Source organism: Cydia pomonella, chromosome 23 (assembly GCF_033807575.1).
Source record: "Cydia pomonella isolate Wapato2018A chromosome 23, ilCydPomo1, whole genome shotgun sequence".
In the NCBI taxonomy this organism is placed as follows: domain Eukaryota; kingdom Metazoa; phylum Arthropoda; class Insecta; order Lepidoptera; family Tortricidae; genus Cydia; species Cydia pomonella.
In genome coordinates this window covers 13,224,562-13,248,644 of record NC_084725.1, presented here as the reverse complement: position 1 = coordinate 13,248,644, position 24,083 = coordinate 13,224,562, and the positions used below count along the sequence as shown (strand labels likewise).

General features: G+C 35.3%; 1 protein-coding gene across 4 annotated transcripts in view; it reads right to left on the bottom strand.

Annotated features, from left to right (window-relative positions):
• The window catches only part of LOC133530611 (forkhead box protein P1), a 92,248-nt gene extending 75,316 nt beyond the window's left edge, over positions 1-16,932 (bottom strand). For 2 of the 4 annotated variants that reach the window (XM_061868601.1, XM_061868603.1), the window contains exon 1: positions 15,159-16,931. The gene's annotated coding sequence lies outside the window, so the exon portion shown is untranslated. Of the gene's footprint in view, positions 1-15,158 lie in introns of all 4 variants that reach the window. The other 2 variants (XM_061868600.1, XM_061868604.1) reach the window with 2 other exon arrangements.
• Between the last annotated feature and the right edge of the window lie 7,151 nt (positions 16,933-24,083).

Sequence of the window (24,083 nt, the reverse complement as noted above, 5' to 3'; positions counted from 1 at the left end):
ATATTGCATGACTGATAATGTATATGACTGTATATTACCTACCTATATTTTCCGGAATTTCATTGAACAGTATGGTGTTTCCTTCATCGATGACAGCTAAGTGAAATTAATTTAATTCTCAATCTGTGAAAAGTAAACTTTATACCAGTAGCTCTGTGAGCTTCAGACCTCGCGATAAGCTTAAATAAACAAGTAACCGTCAAAAATATTTTTTTGACACACACTTTCATTGCCGTACTTCTGGAGACCTTTCAAATGAGCCTAATTTCAATGTGTTTACGTTTTCCCATCGAAGAGTTCCTTTGGCTACCTTCCGACTGCATCATCAGATCAGCTCCATGTTAGCATACTATTGCATTGTCATCGGAAATACGGAAGTATACCAAATTTATATATATATATATGTAGATTTATACAAAGAAGATACGCGGTGAAGCTAAATAAAAGCGTGTAAAAATGTAATAAAAGCGTGTAAAAATGTAATAAAAGCGTGTAAAAATGTAATAAAAGCGTGTAAAAATGTAATAAAAGTGTGTAAAATGTAAAAACACTTATTTCGTTGAATCATTATCAAAGAGAACTCACAAAATGCCATAGTGCGCTTAAGTCCTTCAAATTTCTATATAACTACCGAATCTGCTCACAAATCTTCACGAGAATCGGTTAAGAATTGCGACCTGTAGAGGAGAACATCCGGACATACGAAAGCATTTTTGCCCAAGCTGAAACGAAGACCTTCGCTGACGCTCGGTCAACTATATATAGTGCAACTTCATAAATCATAATCGGAATATAAGACAAAATCGAGCGATTCTATTGACGACGACCGGTCTGGCCTAGTGGGTAGTGACCCTGCCTATGAAGCCGATGGTCCCGGGTTCAAATCCTGGTAAGGGCATTTATTCGTGTGATGAGCATGGATATTTGTTCCTGAGTCATGGGTGTTTTCTATGTATTTAAGTATTTATAAATATTTATATATATTATATATAGCGTTGTCTAAGTACCCTCAACACAAGCCTTATTGAGCTTACTGCGGGACTTAGTCAATTTGTGTAATAATGTCCTATAATATTTATTTATTTACTATTTATTTATTGACAGTCAGACTCAGAGGTGACTCAGGTTGCACAGCGTGTATTTTCAATACGCTATGACACGATTATAAGAAAGGAAATATATAGTTTAGCCTTTTTTATACTACGTCGGTGGCAAACAAGCATACGGCCCACCTCATGGTAAGCGCATGGCATGGTTACCATAGCCTATGGACGCCTGCAACCATATTTTTTACATGCACGTTACCCTAACACTCTGCACCTTTGTCACCGGCAGGACATCAACATGTTTTCTATAAGGTGGAGGTACTTCCCCAGTCGGGCTCTGCTCTAGATCTGGAATGACATCCGCTGTGGTGTGCTCTACCACACAAAGCGAGATGACATTCACAGTGCCCATACCTCTGCTAATATATACCACATGCATATATTTATAAATGCAACATTTAAGTGATAAAAATACGATAAAAACATATTTCTTCAATTATTTTTTTAAATTAAGCCCAAAAGCGACATGGAAGAATTGCCATAGGGATCATCAATCGACGCGCCTGCAGTAGGGCTAAGATGGGCGGCTTTTTATCATTTGTTACCATGCCTATCACGTTCTAACAAGTATAAAAGTGCGAAAGTGACGGGCATAGAGACAAGTGATAAAAATGGAACCATGCTGCCACTGCAGGTATAGAATAATAATAATAAAAAAAATCAGCCTATATACGTCCCACTGCTGGGCACAGGCCTCCTCTCATGTGCGAGAGGGCTCGGGCTATAGTCCCCACGCTAGCCCAATACGGATTGGGGACTTCACATACACCTTTGAATTTCTTCTCAGATGTATGCAGGTTTCCTCACGATGTTTTCCTTCACCGAAAAGCTAGTGGTAAATATCAAATGATATTTCGTACATAAGTTCCGAAAAACTCATTGGTACGAGCCAGGATTTGAACCCGCGACCTCCGGATTGCAAGTCGCACGCTCTTACCGCTAGGCCACCAGTCCAGCGCTTCCCAAACTCAATTCAGCAATTTTCTCTAAACTATTTTCATAAAATAATTCGATTTGTTTCCTATTAAGCTAATAGTATTCAATATTCTTGTATTATCTCTGTGCCACTTGTCTATATAATGACACATATACCGCATTCTGTCAAAAGTATACAGCGTGTATTTTTGATACAATATTCTATACCTCCGGATTGAAAGTCGGACGTCATATCCACTCGGCCACCACCGCTTTTAAGAGAAGAATAGAGAGAGGTATAGAATATTGTATCAAAAATACACGCTGTATACTTTTGACAGAATGCGGTATATGTGTCATTATATAGACAAGTGGCACAGATAACATTGTTTATTAACATAATAAGGATGATAAGAATGTGTATTGTTCACCCAAAGATTATGATTGATTAGCTTAGTGTTTTTTGCAAAATAAGACATAAGAAACGGGGTGTTAAGGAGATGGCGAGTAAAACACTTCATTTAATGTTATTTGTTGGATGTGTTTACGTAACTATACTGCAGCTACTATCTTAAAACATTATACGGATGATATAGTTACCAAAATCAAAGAATAAATATTATAGGACATTCTTATTACACAGATTGACTAAGTCCCACGGTCAGGGCCGGATTTAGGGGAGGGCAACCGGGGCTACTGCCCCGGGCCTCCACAAAAGAGGGGCCCCCACAATAGAGAATTCGGAAAATTTACCATTTTATTTGGAAAAAAATTGGGGCCAGGGGGCCTCCACTCCTTTATTGCCCGAGGCCTCCAGACCTCTAAATCCGGCATTGCCCACGGTAAGCTCAAGAAGGCTTGTGTTGTGGGTACTCAGACAACGATATATGTAATATACAAATCTCAGGAACAAATATCTGTGCTTATCACACAAATAAATGCCCTTACCGGGATTCGAACCCAGGACCATCGGCTTCATAGGCAGGGTCACTACTCACTCGGCCAGACCGGTCGCGTAATCTACGGTACTTTTTACAAAAAATAATGGCAGAATTAGTGATCTGTTTTTATTTTCTTTAGTTTTCTGTTAAATAACTATCAATTTAATTTATTTTCAGAACACATGTACGTTCTATAGCATGGTTAGTAACAAAATAATCAAGATATGAGTTTTATTTATAATCGCGACCCACAAAAAAAAAAACAATAAATAATATCGAGATCTGTAGGCAGGTACTCAGAACTGGGACGCGACACAAAGCTAAGGAATCGTATTTCATTTAAACACTGATTAGTTAAACCAACCGGATATTGAATCACTATCGAGAAACAATGCCTTATTTAAAAACCGCACCTGTAGTATTATGTACAATTTCAACATATACTGTGCATGTTTGTTGTGTATTTTTGCAAGGCTCGAACCGATAACGCTATCGCCGTCACGCCTACACGCACACACTGACGCAAACATAAACATAGCTACACATACGTGAAAAAAAAACATAGTTGATATAGTATTGTTTGTTGCTAAGTTGCCTAAAAAGTATGTTTAAATAGCGCTCGTTTTCGGTCCACGCAATTTATGGCGTTGTTTACTTACATATATAAGTACATAGTTGTGGCACAGCATTATTAAATACTAGCTTCTGCCCGCGACTTGTCTGCGTGGAATGATAATGATTAATAAAAACTATGTTATGTCCTTCCTCGGGCCTCAAACTATCTCCGTACCGAATTTTATCTAAATCGGTTCAGCGGTTATTGATTCCCCATAAACTTCCGCCCCCATTAAAGTAATGTCCTTTCCCGGGATTCGGGACTCAAACTATCATTACCTATACCCAATTTCTACTAAATTAGTTCAGCGCGTGAAGAGATGAAGAGGATAGTGTTGGGTTCCTGTCGGCGAGTAAGGTAAGGCAATGCCAAAGCTCAACGACGGAGCAGAGAGTTAGGGTCGGCTACGTGCATGTAACTCCTCTGGAGTTGCCGGCATACAGCTACGGAGACTGCTTACCATCAGGTGGGCCGTATGCTTGTTGGACACCGACGTAATGTAAAAAACAGACAAACACACTTTGGCATTTATAATATTAGTACTTATGGCTTGTTTCCGCCTTTTCTACGACCGACCGTCGAGTTTAAATCTCACCTTTGTTTACCGACCCCGTTTCTAACAAGTTTGTGTTTTTTGCGTTTAACACAGTTCTTGGATACGAGGACTCAGGAGGATAATCCTGAGTCCCAAGAGCCTTTATAAAGGATTTATTCCAAAACTATATTTTTACTTTAATTAAATAAGTCAAGGTTCTAAATACAAAAACGAAACTAACGATTCTGGGACGTAGGGTATTAATAAACCTGCCTTTATAAGGATTCAAATATTGATGAGTAAGCATTGTAGTTTATAATTAATAAGTTCAAAAGTGTGTGTGTGTGTGTTCAGTAGTGTTACGATAGACCCTGTCAAACAGATCAGTTTGAAAATCAACGCTGGGTATCACCTAGCATAATTATGTTAAGACTAGTATCCTTTTACCAAACTCTAATAATGGAACTTTTTTCCACCATTGGTATTCTACTCGTAAATTTGTATTTCAATATATACATGAATAAATCAATATACATGATACGTAACCACACTAACAATTTGAAAAATCTTGTTTTAGCCAAAGTTTTAAGTTTGAATGTATTATGAAAAATTTGGTTTTAAATTAAGTAGAACAAAAAAACATGCAGTACAATTTAAACCGGCCTTTCTTGCATGTCGGTCAAAAAGTGTGTACTATAATTACATGATTAGACCGTGATAGTACCACACTCGAGATTATCGTAATCTTTAACTTTAACAAGTTTAACTAATTTCCGTAAGGCGGAAATGACCTGTCCATTGTTGTTAGATACCCCGTTTTTAATAACACTAACCGAAGTTAAGTATCACTAACCAAAGTATTGAATACAATAAATAAAAAATTAAAAAAATATTACAGGACATTATTACACAAATTTAAGAGAAGAATTTCAGGGATGATGGCAAGAGGCCTGATGGGATGTCCTTGGTTCCTTGGAGCCTAGGACGGATGTTAGTGTGGGATGCTACCTGCGTAGACACACTGGCATCGTCCCACCTCCAAAAGACTAATGTAAAAGCGGGCTCAGCGGCGGAAAGCGCCGAAATTTTGAGACGTAATAAATATAAGAGCCTCGGTAGAGAGTACCATATACCATTTGGCGTTGAAGTTGAATCTCTAGGTCCATGGGGTCCCAGCGCGCACAAGTTTTTTGCAGAAATCGCGAAGCGTCTGGTTGACGTAACTGGTGACCGAAGAGCTGGCGGCTTCCTTGCACATCGTATCAGTATTGCGATACAACGAGGAATTGCCGCCAGCGTCTTTGGTACAATGCCTCAAGGGCCTATTTTAGATTTAAGCTAGTTATAGTGATTCTCTGTATATCCATTATGTATTATCAATGATGTTATTTTTAAAAAATTGCATGGATTCATTTTCTTTTAGCATTTTCTAAGGTGTTAATAAATATAAAACAATTTATAAATGATTCTGATAATGTGTTGCTAAGGTACAGGTTTATATGACTTATTCTTATGATTGGGGTTTTATAGATTCTTCTCATACCACGCCGCCACACACAAGCATACGGCCCGCCTGATAGTAAGCAGTCACCGTAGCCTATGGACACCTGCAACTCCAGAGGGGTTACATGCGCGTTGGCGACCCATACACTCCTTTTTTGAAGAACTCCATACTTTAGACCAGGGAACGGACGTAGAAATGGACCACGATGGTCCATTTTATTTTAAGAACCGGACCCTTTGAGACACTAATTGGTGAATCTATACTGTAGACCCTCGGGAAAACCTTGTCAGGTAAGTTTTTTTTACTTTTTTTATAGGCACCTAGTATATACATAGTTAATAGATTAAGCTTGTATACTTTTTTTTTTTCTTTTTTTTTTCAAAGGCACATATACCTAATCACTGAAATAGTGTTCTCTATTATAGCTTCATATGTTTCTGTGAAAGATCAAATGAATAAAAAAATCTGATAACATATTTATTTAAGATTTTAGTTTCAGTTCAGATAAATCCGTTAAGATAAACTCATTTTATAATAATAATACTAAATATTGAATAAAAAAATAAAAAATATCGCCTCAGACATTTTTGCTACATTTAAAAGCTTATTATTTTTAAGGATTTTTTTTAATAACTTTCACAATCACGTTTGTATAATATTAAGTGCATCATTGTGAATCTGAGAAAACTTGTTATTATCTGTAGTGACCTTCATCTAATTGCTTTTTTATCATCGAAAAAAAGTGCTACAAATAGATTATAAGAACAGCTCATATTATCGATATATTATTTATATTTCATAAATAACAGATATCTCTGTTCATTCTTGATCAAGAACGCAGTATGGAATTAACATCAATTAAGTGACATATTTACCTACAGTTTTGTTATAAAATTATTCCATATAAATTATTGCATAAGTTTATTATAGATTAACTGCTAACATTTTATGCGAGTATTGTTAGTATAAATAATAATAATTCAGCCTAAATACGTCCCACTGCTGGGCACAGGCCTCTTCTCATGCGCGAGAGGGCTCGGGCTATAGTCCCCCCCGCTAGCCCAATGCGGATTGGTGACTTCACATACACCGTTGAATTTCTTCGCAGATGTATGCAGGTTTTCTCACGATGTTTTCCTTCACCGAAAAGCTAGTGGTAAATATCAAATGACATTTCGTACAGAAGTTCCGAAAAAGTCATTGGTACGAGCCAGGATTTGAACGCTCCCGGAGGGCGCAGTGGTGGAATGTCATCGATCCCAGTGCGCCCTCATAAACGGCAAAGTGGGTGAAACGCCGGAGTGGGTTTAGTGGGTAGGGCCAATTCTCCCCCCCTCTTGCCAGGAGAGGGGAAAGGAGCGGCGAGTCCCACACACTGTGCGTAAATGCATTCCCACTCCGTCAAAAAAAAAAAAAAAAAAAAAAAGGATTTGAACGCTCGACCTCCGGATTGAAAGTCGGACGTCGTATCCACTCGGCCACCACCGCTGTTTTTTTTTGTAAGTATAAGGCATACTAAATAGACAAGTACATATTTCAATAGCAACCTATATCAAAGTTTTAATTAGTAGTTTCAAAGGAAAGTTTAAGCTGCCCAACGTTTGCTCATTTTTATTTAGATAACCATATAAATAACGATTTATGTAATCATGTACCTAATGTCACTAAGAACACCTTGTTTCTATTTTTCAAGATTTATTTAAGCCAATTTACAACTATAAAAACATTTGGAAACCCGTAAATACCTTGTAATTTGACTGATAAACCTTGAAAATATATAATTTTTCTTTTCTTCACTATTGTACAGATAAGAGCTTAAATTCAAGTCCATATTCAAAGCTCAAAGCTCCTAGTTAAGAGGTATAAGAAAAAAGCTCAACATTAGGGTCCTGATACCCTTGTTTTTATAACTCCATCCCCTTTATTTGCCTTTCCCAGTCTCGTCGAGGGTCATATTTGTGCTCGTTATGTAAAACTGTAGGTGAAAATATGATTAGATGCTTATCTTAATTATGTGAAAGATATATTAGATTAATCGGAAATGTATACCTAACTTTAATAGCGTGTTCAACTGCATATACTTGTTTACTTGAATTCACATTTTTAATGTTATTACCTAATCGAAATGATAAGATTAGTTATAAAAAAAGAAATGAGTGGATATTATTTTGATAGCTTAAAAACATAGTTATTTTTGACAATTACGACAAGAAACGCCGTCATAAAATAATTTATTGTTTGAGTAACTATTTTATACTATGTTTTCAACCTCTAAATTCGGATTTACTGTAATGGATACTTGATTTGTCTCCTACCTTGTACCTACCAGCTTGTAATAACTGATATTATTTTTGACAATGACATTATCATTTATAAAACCAGAAATATTAAGTGCAGAGTAATTTGCGATGTGTTACATTTATATCTTTTTCATTTTGGATTAGTAGTTAAGCTTGTAAAAATGAATGTTTTTTAATGAAATAAACATTAAATGACGATCGGTCTGGCCTAGTGGGTAGTGACCCTGCCTACGAAGCTGATGGTCCCGGGTTCAAATCCTGGTAAGGGCATGTATTCGTGTGATGAGCATGGATATTTGTTCCTGAGTCATGGGTGTTTTCTATGTATTTAAGTATTTATGAATATTTATATATTATATATATCGTTGTCTAAGTACCCTCAACACAAGCCTTATTGAGCTTACTGTGGAACTTAGTCAATTTGTGTAATGATGTCCTATAATATTTATTTATTTATTTAAATATTTTTTTATTTCATTTTAATTGAAGGGTTTAATAAAAACCCTAAATTTTCAGGCAAAATATTTTATCAAGGGCGACATTTGTTAGAAACGAAAAAATATTGTTAAAAGATTTTTCAACGTGGATCATTGTTGTTCTATGAAGTGTACAAAGTGTGGAAGTGATACGTTTCTGCTCTAGGGCATTTTACTTTCCAAGAAGGTACGTTTTTTTACGATAAGCATATGGGTTTAAATGGATTTGTTGTACATTTTCCATTATTCTAATTAACTTCCTATTCCGTAAATAACGATACTTTTACCTAAAAATCGTTAATTGAAAGTACCCTCAAGAAATACTATAAAAGTATATACTTACTTGGTAATGTTTTTTTAATACACGTGTATTTTACTTTCCTCGTATTCGGAATAAAAAGTAGAAAATTTAACTCGGGTGAAAGGCTTTCAGCCTCGGATTATAAGCGCTCTCACTGCGCTAAACTACCTCGACTGAAATTTGTGCCTTTCATCCCTTGGTTAACAATCTTCTATTAAATCTCCTTATATCCTGCCTCAATGTGCGCACAAAGTATAATAGCTACTTATTTATCATATTTGTATTTTTTTACAAACACTTGTTGCTTGCTCAAAATTTTGATAATGCTAATTAGCTTGTTAAAATTAATTATTTACTAAGTTTTAGATACCGATTTCCTCCTAAATAGCGCTAGCAAAAAAAACAATAACGTTTTTTAGTAAATAGTTTAAATGATAACCCGTAGGTTAAATAGATTATGCCAAGTAATAAATAGGGAAACCATATTTTTATAAATACAAAACTAATTAATCTTATCCTTATTTAGTGGTTAGCAAATTTTGACGCACACTAAAAATCCAAAGATTATTTTTCCCACATTTGTGGTGTATTTTCTGCTTAGAAGTCCTAATTCATACTTAATTCTATTATAATTTATATAAAATATGATAAATTACTACGAATATTGTTATTTATATTGTACTGTTTTTTAATCGTATACCGATTTAGTAATTTACAGTACAATGTTTGGCCTAAAGGTTGACTGGTAGAGAATACCGCGTGGCATTAAGTCCGCCTTTTGTCACTGTATATTTTTTAACTGTGCAATAAATGTTAATAAAAATAAAAATAAATATAAATACTCTTACATTTACATACTTATTTAGAGCACAAATCTTACTTACGGTACCTACTGATCTAATTAATCCAACAAAAAACACTCGGAATCATGTATTTACAAATGCAAACACTTATTTCCTAATAAAAAATAATATGAAAAAAAAACAGGTCAAATTTTTTTTAGGACAACAATGCGAAAAAACGTATACCCGTTTTTTGCCTATGTGGGTAATTCAAGTAAGATATTATATACTATAATGTATGTAAGTATCAAATAAAAATGAAATTATGGGTCTGATTACAAGCCATATTATACATGACATTAAATTATGTACATACCTAATTGTAATAGATAACTTATAGGTAGTTTTGGATCTTCTAAACTGTCACACGTAACTTTGCATATATTTACTAAAAGATCCCAACATTTATTAAATTTAGCCCATACAGCTAAACTATGTAGGTACTTATTGATTTTTCCAATTTATTATAAATAAATAAATATTATAGATATCTTACACAAATTGATTAATTCCCAAGGTAAGCCACGAAAGCTTGTGTTGTAGGTACTCAGACAACGATATAATATATACCTATATATATATTAGGTTAACTGGAAGAGATCCCTTAAAGGGATAAGTTTGTCTTTGTACTAATGGTGAGTGTTTTACTTCCTGTTTTGTTTTCATTTTTGTACAATAAAGAGTTTTACTACTACAAAATACGAAATATATAGAAAACACCCATGATTCCGGAAGCAATATCTGTACTCATCACACAAATAAATGCCCTCACCGGGATTCGAATCCAGGATCATCGGTTTTAATCGGCTTAATATATACATATCTGGCTATCTCTAGTTTATTTTTACTTCATTTTATTTTTTATTTTTTTCATTTGAGGATTTTTTTTAATTCAGGAGGCTTAGCACGAGTGCGTCGTGACAGTATCTCGCGCGCAATAGACTATCCGTGTTTTTCTTACTGTATTAATTAGATAGGGTCGGGTAGTCTACCTCGTACTATGCTTACAGTTCGCCAAATGCTCACAAAAGTAGACAAAAACTAGCCAGTTTGCAAAACAAACACTAGCCTGGTGTTTTGTCCTTTGCTTTTTCTATTGTTTTCCTTTGACGCCTGATAATGATGCGATAAAAAGCGCATGGTGCAATCTGAATGCATTGTAAACTGAAATAGATGACATATAGTAAACACCCCTATAATGGATCAGGCACCAGTAATGGGATTGTATAGACAAGACAAGACATCAGTTTTTAATCGCTGGCAACATTTTACCATAAACAAGAGCCAAAGAGCTGCTCAAGTTTAATTTTTCATTGATATTTGTTAGTTTGAAAATGAATGGCGCCATACATGACAGTATTTATCATCAGTTTTTAATCGCTGGCAACATTTTACCATAAACAAGAGCTAAAGAGCTGCTCAAGTTTAATTTTTCATTGATATTTGTTAGTTTGAAAATGAATCGCGCCATACATGGCAGTATTTATCATCAGTTTTTAAACGCTGGCAACATTTTACCGTAAACAAGAGCTAAAGAGCTGCCCAAGTTTAATTTTTCATTGATATTTGTTAGATTGAAAATGAATGGCGCCATACATAACAGTATTTATCATCAGTTTTTAATCGCTGGCAACATTTTACCATAAACAAGAGCCAAAGAGCTGCTCAAGTTTAATTTTTCATTGATATTTGTTAGTTTGAAAATTATGTCATACATTTCATGACTGGATCAAAAAACACAGTTTGAATGTGTTATTGAAACTAATTGCAGTAGCTCTCATTAAATACATAGAAAACATAAAGGAAGAATTGGAAATTCAACTTTTAAAGCGTAAAGCGGTAGAAATTTTACAGGTGTCGGTGAAATATCAAAAACACTCCAAAGTTTCTCTTAAATGTTCCATGATTGGTGCCGTTAATATAGGTATAGTCTGTATCTTTAGGTATTTAAAAAAAGGTAAACAAAATCTACCCTCAAATGGCTCCTTAAGGCAGCTGAGGGTAGATGAAAACATTACATGATCAAATAATGTAGGTTTAAAGTCAGGTCGTTCAGTGACAGATCCAGGCGGTTTTGTATTTGGTTGGTTAACCAATAAATATTAAAACTACCCGAAAATGTACAAATTGTTTGTTTACCTTTTTTTTAAATACCTAAAGATACAGACTTTTTATAGTAAAGGAAAAGATACAAAGCCCTCTGGTGGCCAGTACCCGAACCGAACTCGATTCCTCTCATTTTAAAACGTAGCTAGATTTATGGAAGATGGGTTAAGGAACGCAATCTCCATAGGCAGAACTTATGCAAAAGTGTCCAGTGGTCAGCTATATATATTATATTTAGATTTTTAGTTAGCTTTAGTTAGTTTAAGAAGATATGTGTCTCTTGTTACACGAAATAAAAGATTTTTTTTTTTTTTTTTTTTTTTTTTTATATATAATAGTTCCAAATCTCTCCAGAGTAGCGCTAGAGTATAATAAATATTATAGCTAAGAACCTAGGCGTTATTGACGGAGTGAAGTGCGCTGTCTATGATTTGTTTTTTTTTTCAAGTATTCTAGGTATTGTAGCGCCACCTATTTAAGGTTTTTTGATGACACTTTTTGGTATATGGAGATTCAATTCCTTATCTCCACCTTCCGTAGCTAGATTGCTCTGAACCTAGAATAGGATAAGTTATATCTAGGGCTTTAATTAATTTATGTAGCCTCTGATAAAAAAATACAGTTAATGTATGATTTTGGAGCGATATAAACTTTGGAAGTGGAGCAATATAAACTAATTTCAGCCCTAGATATACCTCATGTCCTTGTATGACCAAAGTTTCATTATAATTGAACTCGTAGTTTTAAAATGAGAACGAAACTTCGTTTGCATGGAACGGTCATATTCGGCCGAGCTTGCCGTAGACTCTTAAGTTGGGCACAAACTTTATTATATTTCTATAATTGGCTTTGTAATTTTATTCTAATTACCGGATATTACATAGCACTGTTAGTTTTTCATGTACTAAAGTAAATTAAAAAAATATTTGTCCCAAGTTTGATACTGAAAATGAAGTTTTTATGACACTTATTCCTAATCCAAAAACTCAATTCCATGAAAAAAGGCTTCTGATTTCTTGGCATTTATGTTTTTTATCAGTCTGCGAGAATCCCACTACGGGGAAAACCTCCCCCTGCTCTGAAAGTGGGTCGTTGTTGTTCTAAAAAGTGTGCAGAAAATGACACGTATCTGCTCAAGAGCACTGTATTTTATAAGTACGTTTTTTTCTATTTTACGATAAGCAATTCAAATTTTGGTTCTAAATGGATTTGTTGTACAATTCCCATTCTGATAATTAACTCCCCATTCCATAAATAAGGACATTTTTAACTAAATTGTTAATTGAGAGTACCCTCAAAAAATACTACTAAAGTTAAATGCACATGTATTTTACTTTCCTCGTATTCGAAATGAAAAGTAGAGTATTTAACTCGAGTGAAAGGCACCATTTCAGTCTCGAACTATTTGAGCTCTCATTACATTCGAGCGCCAAACTACCTCGACAGACATGGGGTATCTTTCATCCCTTGGTTAACAATCTACTATTCCACTTGATCTCAACGATTCTCGATTACCTAATGCGGTTAGCGGCGAAGTATTTTACAAATACAAAGCGGAGTTTTGAGTAACATTATTAACATTCTCATATATTTCATATCTACTAAGTAAATAAAGACAAAATAAAGTAACACACTTTTTAAGACCGGAATAATTATTGCATGACTGTCGCTGTTTATTTAGCGGTCGAATTGAGTTAAGTCTTTAAATCACATAGTCACTAAAGTCCCGTTTTCTAGCAAAGTGCCCTAATTATTATATATTGTCATTGTGTGGAACAAAGGAGCTATTACCATAAATGTACAATAAAAAAATCATCGTTATCTTTATGGTTTTGTTAGTTGTCTAATCATAATATACATTTTTAATGTCTCATGTACTGAAAGAGGGTCATTGTTGTTCTTAAAAGTGTGCAAAAAGTGATACGTTTTTGCACTAGAGGATTTCACTTTTTAAGTAAGTTGTTTTTTTCATGTTATACGATAAGCAATTGAAATTGTGGTTTTAAATGGATATGTTATACAATTTCCGGTGTTTTAAATCGACACGAGTTGCGAATTACCACATGTATCGTACAACATTAATTAATTACAGTACATATGGCCCTTCAAATTTTCGACATAGTTACATAGCTGCTACGGTTAAGTGTAGCACCATATGCACTTTAAAATGTTGTACGGTACATGTGCGAATAGGCAATTCGCAAGGCGTGTCGATTTAAAACATTCCCTTCGTTCGCGTTTTAATTGCTGCTCGTTGCAAATTTCTTATTTTTCGTACTTGAATCGTAATATACAATTAAATATTAGGTTACTCATTATAAACTGAAATACATACGAAACATAAAGTGACCGAGGGTTCCATTGCCGAGCGCTGGAATCGAACCAGCGTCCTCTGCAGTCGCGGCAGATGCCTAAACCACTCGGCCACCCAGACAACGGCGGCATGGGTCGAATTTTCTCTAAACTCCTCTTCTTCTTCCTCGCGTTGTCCCGGCATTTTGCCACGGCTCATGGGAGCCTGGGGTCCGCTTGACAACTAATCCCAAGATTTGGCGTAGGCACTAGTTTTTACGAAAGCGACTGCCATCTGACCTTCCAACCCAGAGGGTAAACTAGGCCTTGTTAGGATTAGTCCGGTTTCCTCACGATGTTTTCCTTCACTAAAAAGCGACTGTCGACTGGTAAATATCAAATGATATTTCGTACATAAGTTCCAAAAACTCATTGGTACGAGCCGGGGTTTGAACCCGCGACCTCCGGATTGCAAGTCGCACGCTCTTACCGCTAGGCCACCAGCGCTTCCCAAACTCAATTCAGCAATTTTCTCTAAACTATTTTCATAAAATAATTCGATTTGTTTCCTATTAAGCTACCTAATTAGATTTCAATATTCTTGTATTCTTAAAGTATTTTTTTTTTAACAGCGAAGTTAGAAATGAAGTAAACGGCTTTCTAGTGGGTAGTGTCACATGCGATTTGCCGACTTTTTAAAAAGTAAGACGTACTGATGATGATGATTGACTATCATATAAAATTAATTAATTAGGTAAGTATACAAGTTATATAGGTACATTGCCTCTAAATTAAAGATGTATTTTTTTTTTCTAAGAATTCCTTAATTCGGATTAAAATGAAGAACATTACATAGGTACAGTGTTTACTTTGCATAGCTAATTTGGCAGTGGCGTGATGTGACGAGAAAAATCAATAATTATAGATATCAGCCTATCGCGCGCGGGCAAACAAACTGAGCCTTCTCGCCGAAAGGCTTTGACAACTCATATTCAAATTAAAAAGTCACCTCGTCAAACTTTTGTCTTCGCCTAAATACATGACAAGTAACTCCCTCGCCTCCCCTCTTAAACAAAGTGACAATAAGTCGCACACGCACACAAAAATGTTGTTTGTACAACACGCACACTAAACCGGCTAGGTATTCGGTTTCCCGCCACCGGCAGCACTCACACAAAACACGGAGAACAAACAATACAAACACCAACACAAGTTTAAACTCACCTCAAAATAAATCCATTAGAAAACACACTTGTTCAAACAACTAGCGCTTAGCCTCGAAAACGCGTTGAAAAAACACTAGCGAGCATCCGATGTGTGCTCAACACTTTTCCAAACTTTCTGTACAACCTACTTCTTGCCTTCCCGCCAAAACTGACATTCGAAATTTTAAAAGTTTGAAAACTCCCGCCGCTCGAGCTATTGTTCAAAAATAGAACCAGTTCTCATAAAAATGACTTTTTCATTTCGAGAATTTATGACAACTAATTTATAATTTTTATTATCACTTCCGTATTGTATCAAACAAACCAACAAATGTCCAAAAATCCAAAAAGTCCGAGCACATTTATGAAACACACGTTGCGCGCAAAAATAAACTATGATTAGCGGCTATTAAAATTTGCGGAGACAACCGGCACCGGCCAACGACAACGCGAATAGGTTATAAAAAAAAACATAAATAAAACCTCACGTTCTATTCAACAAAGTGTTAACCAATAAAAATCGCGAATTTGTTTACCGCGTCGTTATTTCGGTCGTGCCGATATTAATAATTATTCGTGGCGAGCGCACATCGACGCATAGTTGTCGTTTCATAAAACGTGCGCGTTAAAACTGAGTCGAAAGGCTCGCCGTGTCGGAGCATAGCGCCGAATAAAATAAACAACAATATACCTAAATAAGCGGCTCGACGGGAGCGGCGGTGTGTGCGGCGGTGCGCGTGTGTGAGTGTGTAAACAAGGGGCACCGCGGCAGGTTTGACACCCATGTAGTTGCCACTATGAAAAACTTGCAAATGACATGTCAACATCTTTTCGCACTAGTACTCAGACGGACAGACGTGTAGCAGTAACTCTTGTGTGAACACTCTTTTAGAAGTTGATGTGGAGAAATGTTCTTAGCTATTTTGCGATTTCAAATTAAAAAAGAAAAGAATATATTATGACAGTTTACTACTTATACGTATTATACTAGAAAGTAGTGATGAATAGAGTTGAAAGTAGGATAGAATAGCGCGGCAGTTCATTCTACTGCTTCAGAAGAAATTGTATACTAAGTAAATTATAAAATTTCAGCATGCCTTTATACAAACATATATAAAAGTATGTATTTTTTATAAAAAGGCTTACTGCCTGCTACACGTGCAAGGCCTCCGTGATGGTACCAAACCAAGGTAAGCCATGGTATAGATAACGTAGATAGGTTCTAAAGCTGTCACAAGTGAGTTGCCGACCCTGTAAAGCCTATATCTGTATACTACTTTTTCGGAGAGCATCATAGTATGCACCATATTGTATACCACCAGGAAATTCTCAACTAGAAGTTTATGCCGGAGTAGAATTATAATAATTCCAAATAACATTCAATTTACACCAACCCGTTCACTTTTTATAGTCATATCTGCATATATATTATCTACTTATCAAAAAATCAATTGCCCCAGCCCACCGTACCCGAGTCTCCCCGCGAGAATAAACATATGACGTCACCGGCGCGTAAACAAACAAACAAACACATGCGCCGCGCTCATGTTTCCTTAATACAATTATTATTTCGAATGTGGAACGGAGCGGCGCGGCCGGCCATAGATTTGCGATGTATTTTTATTTAGAGGTTGGCATTGTCTATGCGAATTAATTAGCGTTCGCGGATATGTTCATAAAATTTAAATATATGAGTTTGTCCGTATTTGTTAGGTACTGTAATAATGATCAAAGCATATAGGAACATCGAAATTCGATCAGTAGCTGATTTGACTGAAAATCGAAATCTTATCTCTGCTATAAATATAAACACAGAGTTACTAAATAACATACTTAATTTTCGATTATCGGATCTTAATTTTAGACTTTATGTAAAAATGCTATTTGTATTTTTTTTTAATTAACTAATATTTCTCTGTACTAGTACTGCCCCAATGACAATTTTATTGCACACCTCAATACAGAAAGAATACAGCACTTTAAAAAGAGGTAAGCAACAGGTGGTCTTATCGCTAAAATGCGATCTCTTCCAGACAACCTTTAGGTAGCAGAACTTAATATATTTATGTCATGTGAGTAGGTTTTCCAGATACAATAAAAGTGGTCTAGCACAGAACATACACAAAACAAAACAATATATCATACAAATAAAAATAATAAGTAACTAAGTAAGTACTCTTTTTTTTTTCATACTACGTCGGTGGCAAACAAGCATACGGCTCGCCTGATGGTAAGCAGTCTCCGTAACCTATGTACGCCTGCAACTCCAGAGGAGTTACATGCGCGTTGCCGACTCTAAACCCGCCCCCCCTCGTTGAGCTCTGGCAACCTTACTCACCGGCAGGAACACAACACTAATAATAAAGCCTATAGTTCGGGAGATACATGCTGAGGATATAATCTGTATTGTATTTTATAATTGTTGATGTGCTTGCTTTTGCTTGTATGTAAATTCCATGTGCTCTTGTGGCCTATTTGCTGAATAAATGTTGAAGTTGAAGAAGTTGAATAAAATTAGAATCATATTTTTATACCCAAATAGGCCTCCACTTAACACAAATAATCAGTTATCGATAAACTCTACATATAATCAAAGAGAATGTATGGAGAGGTATATTGTCTTTGATATAATACACTAGTATTCTCCACGGTTCTACTCTGCGCTCTGTCATTTTGCCACCCTCGTTCAAGGGGTGAATTTCCAAAAATAAAGACTACTTGTCTATCTCCAAGGCTTGATCTTTTCAACTACATTGAATTCGATAAAAATATAGTTATAAAAAGGTTTACATACTAATAGACAGAAGGGCAGAGATTTCCGCAATCATACAGGATGTCTTTTATTATAGTACCAACTTTGAAATCGCGAAAAAAAGTAGGTTTTTACATATATTTTGGCTGATCAGACTTCGATGTTTTGAAATGCAATTTATTTGCGGTTTCGTTTTAGCGAGTAGAATCGAGCCAGGCATTTAAATTTTGAAGCCCCAAGGTGGTAGACATAGTGTAATATTATTAAGTATGTATATGTGTAGGCAAATTTAAGGCAGGTCTAGCTAGGTACAGTGACGGACTTAAATTGTTGAGCCATTTAGGGTTTACTTTTCATTGTATATTTCATACCGTTATTGACAAACAAATTAACTTGAGCCCTAAATATGACCGTACAAACCGAAGTCGCGGGCATCACAATAGTATATTAAATCTGGTTTTTTTTAACAGAGCCGGAAACATCTCACTGTGTTTTGCAAGTTTGCCATTTACCAAGGTTGCTGTTTGTGGAATAGATTTAAATATAATCAATTGATGTTTTAATTTAAATCATTCGTTGATTTATTGTCGTTGGGTTCGTAGTTGTATCATTTGTTGACACAAATTGACTAAGCCCCACCGTATATAAATAATTAAATACATAGAACACATCCAAGACTCCGGAACAAATATCCGTGCTCATCACACAAATAAATGCCCTTACCGGGATTTGAACCCAGAACCATCACCTTCATAGGCAAGGTCACTACATCATAGAATTTAAATTCTATAGGACGCATATTAACTGAATGAACGACAGACTAATTCGAACGTGACGTGCGTTCATTTCGCTCAAACTTCGTCATTTCACCTGCGCGAATTACAGCCAACTGGTATCATTCTAATATCATTTGATTATCGGTTTTATGTCAGTGTATGTTCGAATTGGCCTGTGGGTTTCTAATTTTTATATAAATACAGAGAAAGGCAATATCAACCCTTGTTTTTACATCCCAGATGATTACTGATGCGAATTTTTGTTTTAGTACAGAATTAGTGCTCAAAATAATCGAACTGTTCTCTACTTATACAGGATGGGCATTGGGCAAATAAGAATTATAAATTTTGTTTTAAAATTTTAACATTATTAAGTTCAAAGATTATTAAGTATTGTTTTAAAAATATATTATTCAGGGTTGACCAATTCATGCGGAACATAATGTCTGACATATGTCCACCACTAACAGCAGGCAAATCGTCGGAATCCTTATCATCACAATTTTCAGCATATTTTGGCACATTTTTTTATTTATCTTAGTAAATTTGTGTCGAATAGTCTTTTAACTGTTTAAATTTCATAATCTTGTTAGCACAGACACGTAATTTTAAATAGCCCCACAGAAATAAGTCAGGAGCTGCAAAATTTGGGGAATTTGGGTGCTAGAGGTAACCTTTGGAAGAAATTATCTTCCGTATACAATTGCCAAACCCTGAATAATATATTAAATGAAAAATTATTTAATAAATTTTACACTTAATGTATTTATAATTTAAAAACAAAGTGTATCAATCTTATTTGCCCATCCTGTATATACAGATCCCTAACTACAGATAAAGGCACTATTAACCCTTTGACCACCAAGACGTCAACTGATGCGCGCGGCTACAGCCAAATGTCAACCTTCGTGCATTCAGACAAGGTTCACGATGACGCACCGCACACGATAATTACTAGTAGTAGTAAACTCTTTATTGTACAAAAATACATATTAAAATTAACATACAATTAGTAAGAAGTACAAAGGCGAACTTATCCCTTTGAGGGATCTTTTCCAGTTAACCTTAATAATAAGATAAGTGTAGAGTTCAAAGGGTTAAAACCCCTTCCTCGCGTTGTCCTGGCATTTTGCCGCGGTCCACGGCCTGGGGTCCGCTTGACAACTAATCCCAACATATGGCGTAGGCACTAATTATTACGAAAGCGACTGCCATCTGATCTTCCAAACCAGAGGGTAAGGGGTTCAAAAGGTTTAAAAGCATTGACATATAAGGACGGGCCTTACGGGCACTACAAATGGTGCTAGTTCAGTGGTGTCACTTACGAATTCGAGCCAATCGTGCAGTCTAACGCAACCGCTGAACGCAACTAGTTGCGACAAATCGCGCCCGTGATGCGAACTCATCAACCAGTCGCGTTGTGGCATTAGGGCGGATTCGCACTACGTCCGCCCCAAACCCGTGAAAATATGGTCCGTACTAGCCTTAGAACTATTTCTATGGTAAGTTACGCACTAGATCCGATCTCCGACATCCGATTTCTTTCGGATCTAGTGCGTAACTTACCATAGAAATAGTTCTACGGCTACTACGGACCATATTTTAACGGGTTCGGATCGGATTCGGATCGGACGTAGTGCGAATCTGCCCTTAAACTGCATGATTGGCTCCAATTCGTACTGGCCCCATTCTTATTTCCCGTAAGGCTCGGCCTTATAGATATATATGTCAATGGTTAAAACCTTGTTAAGCAAGATAATATCGCAAAAATATCAATGATAACGGCAGACTGACACATATGACATAACAAACAAGAAGTATGAAGATTAGAAACAGAAGTACAAAATTGGACGCATGAGTCGTCGCACAATTAAGTGATTTTTAGTTTAATACTTTTTTTATCGGCCAATTAAATTAAATAGATATTATTCACGCCAATAAATAACTTTACTTATGAATATGATATGGTATTTACTAGAATATGAAAATAATTTGCTTAAATACACTTTTCAATCGGTTATTCAATATTTGTGGTATAAATATTACATAATTAAATAATATACGGCACCATGCCGCAGGGGGATAGTTTTTAATTATTTATTTTAAGATTAGTTTTATTTATTTTTAGATTTAGATTTTAAGTTTTATATGTATTATGTTGTTATTCCCAATAATATTACGAAAACATTTGGACATCATTATAAAATTATAATTTGCAATTAATGCTCAAATTTACCTTAAGATAAATATAATTAATTTATTGTGTACCTACATATTTAGCAAATAATTACACACAACAATTTAATTAGTCCTTATTTTAGTATAATTTTGTAGTTTGTACTAATTCTAAAAATAAGGAAATGTCACGTACGCGTTTCTAGATTTCGAGAGTAATTAATTTAATTAAACAGGTAGAAGTAAGACATTTTGTTAAATAATTATCACATGTATATTAAATATTTTATTATGTAATATATAAAAATATATGTAAATAATACTGCATAACAACTAATAATGAAAACTGGCCAAGGGTGAGTTGAAGGGTGAATCAATTTAAAACCAAATGTCAAATTAGTGATCGTAAAAAAAATCCTACGTGAAAAGTAAAATGCTCTAGTACAGAAACGTACCAATTTCTGTACCTCTAGTGTAACTTCCATTCGATAGCGTAACGTAACTTTCGCGTTTACGTTAAGTCTCATTTTGTATGGGATTTTGAAGAGCGCGCCAAGCGGGACGTTTTGGAAACTCAAAGAGCGAGTGTAAATTATAAGTACGTTTACTCAAATTGTCGCTCACGTTTACGTTTCGTATCGTATTTATAAGGGATCGCAAACCGTTTTATTTTTTAAACCGTTTTTGTACAATTACTCGGGAAACGAAAAGGTTTTCGTTTTCGCTTGCGGTTACCGGTTAAAGAACTATTCTAATGAGGTACCAGTTTATGGCAAATTAGTTTTATTTTGTGTTTGTGGAAAGAAATTAACCGGTTAAATTGAATATATCTACAAGATACAACGGCAAATATTGCTATCTTTTTAACATACATGCAAACGAGTTTAACCGAGTGTCTCCGAAAGTCGAGAGTAACAAATATTAGGTATATCGTTCCGGTGAACCATAAAAGCTCGTTTCCTCTTATTTTTGGAAAAAAAGCAGACATAGGCAGATGTTACAAAAAAGAGGATACTTATTGGTTTTTAAATTATAAGTGCAACCTACATCCTGAGACAATTCCCACTAAGATTTATGAACATATTTAAGTGGCATTGTCCTCGGATTGAGGTATAAAATTTTAGGTAAAATAGGTACTAAACTAATATTAGTACGAGTACACTGACGATAATCTCTTCTTAACGATTCAATTCAATTCAATAAGCCTTTATTTAACAATCTTATTAACTAGTTTACAAAATATAATAAACATCTTATTTCCTAGTTTCACTTATCCTTAGTTTAAAAACTATTATTATACATCAATGCTCAGTTTCAGACATTGGAGTCGAGATTGTCTTGCTTTCCAGCATAGGCCTCCCCCAAGTTTCTCCAAAGTTCCCGATCATGGGCTTTCCTCCGCCAAGTGGCACCAGCAAGAGCTTTGAAGTCGTCTTCCCATCTTCGTAGAGGTCTATGATTTTTTCTGCCACCTTCTTAACGATAAGGAGAGAGAACTAAGTTTTTTAGTTCATGTTCAATCAATAAACCCGTCACAAATGATAAAACTTAGTAATGTCATGTTTAAATATACCTACTTATAAATTTCTGAAAAGATTGGACATAAATAATAAAATATTTTTATTTAACGTTAATTTTATTACGGTCTATTTAAAAAAACTAATAAACGTGTTTTGCACATTATATCGAAGCGAAATGATGAAAAAAATGTAGGCATGTAAATTTGTTAAATATGGTATTGAGTGAGCTCAAACTTTTACATAAGTAGTAGCTGATTGTTGATTTCATCTGCGCTAGATATATGACTTATACGGTCCAGACAATATCGAGCATTCATTAAATTATATTTATAAGTGACATTTATTTATTCTAATTTTATAAGTGCCGTTCAAGTATTTAACTAATCAATCTGCATAATAGAATGACTGTTTTTATTTTCTACTTTATAATGATATCATTGATTTTTCCTATCTACTACTCGTTGTGGAGCCATCATCAGCAGTAAGCAGTAGTATCATTAACATGTTAAAATGTTTACAAGCCCTCGCATTAAAAATGGTAGAAATACAACACAAATTAATATTGACCTAACTGATAAAGTATTAAGGGTGATATTCAAATGAACATCGAATCAAAACATCACCAAAGACGATGAAGATAAAACCTCTTTAAGAACGTTGATTATGAAGAAAAAAATGACACAATTGGGTGAGATACGATTATTCCAAAGTAACCAGACTCGGATGACATTCAGTTTGACACTTGTCATGTAAAAAGTTAATCGAGCAAACTACTGACGATACGTTTTACGTTAATATGCGAGTGTATTGCGCAACGTGACACTTGACAATTCTGAAAGTTAGCTCACTACTTTCATAGTTAAATTCTTTTCGCATGTTGGCAGACCTGGGTGGTAATCATCAAATTACGAAGTACAGTCCATGTGGGATCTTCCGGCGTATAAAGACCGCTTCTTTATTTGTTCAAGCTATAGGTACGAGGCCAATGAGTAAAAGAGAAGCTTTAGAGTGTCGAACAAGCAATAAACTTTACATTAACGTGGATGCCATGCCAGTATGTACAGCAAAACCCTTAATAATGGTCATATAGCTGAGTACCTACTAATATTACCCGATGCCTACCTGAAGTCCTATATTTTTTCAACAGTTTCAGCATGCAATCAAAAACTGAACTGGGGGCCTACCCAAGATGACAATCGTTTGTGCTGACGTAGCTATGTATCTCTATCTCACTAATATGGAAGAGAAAGAGAACGGAAAGAGTTTCGTTATCGTAGCAAACTATTGTCATCTCGGCTAAGATGTAATCCCATCATCTTAGATCGCTCGTTGCATATCTACTTACCACTTTACGTGGCCAGTGCAAAGCAAGCATGAAGAGCGTAACATATCATAATAAGCTTCAAGAAGCGGCGGCACAGAGGCAAGTAAAGTATTCTACAGGATACATCTTGCTGAGTTGTTTCTGAGTGCACATAATTTTTGTACACATAGATAAACTATACTTATATTACAAAACAAAATACCAACTGTATTGTTTATATTGGATACCTACTTCCAAGACCTGAAAAAATATTGTAATGTAGCGAACGATCAATTAAAAAAGGCGTATATTTTATTTCAACTTTTTAATAATTAACATAACTCTACTACAATAGTCCCAATGCCTATTGCGACCGGTTCATGGGTGTCTATTGTTGCGCCCGTGAACGGGTTCCAGC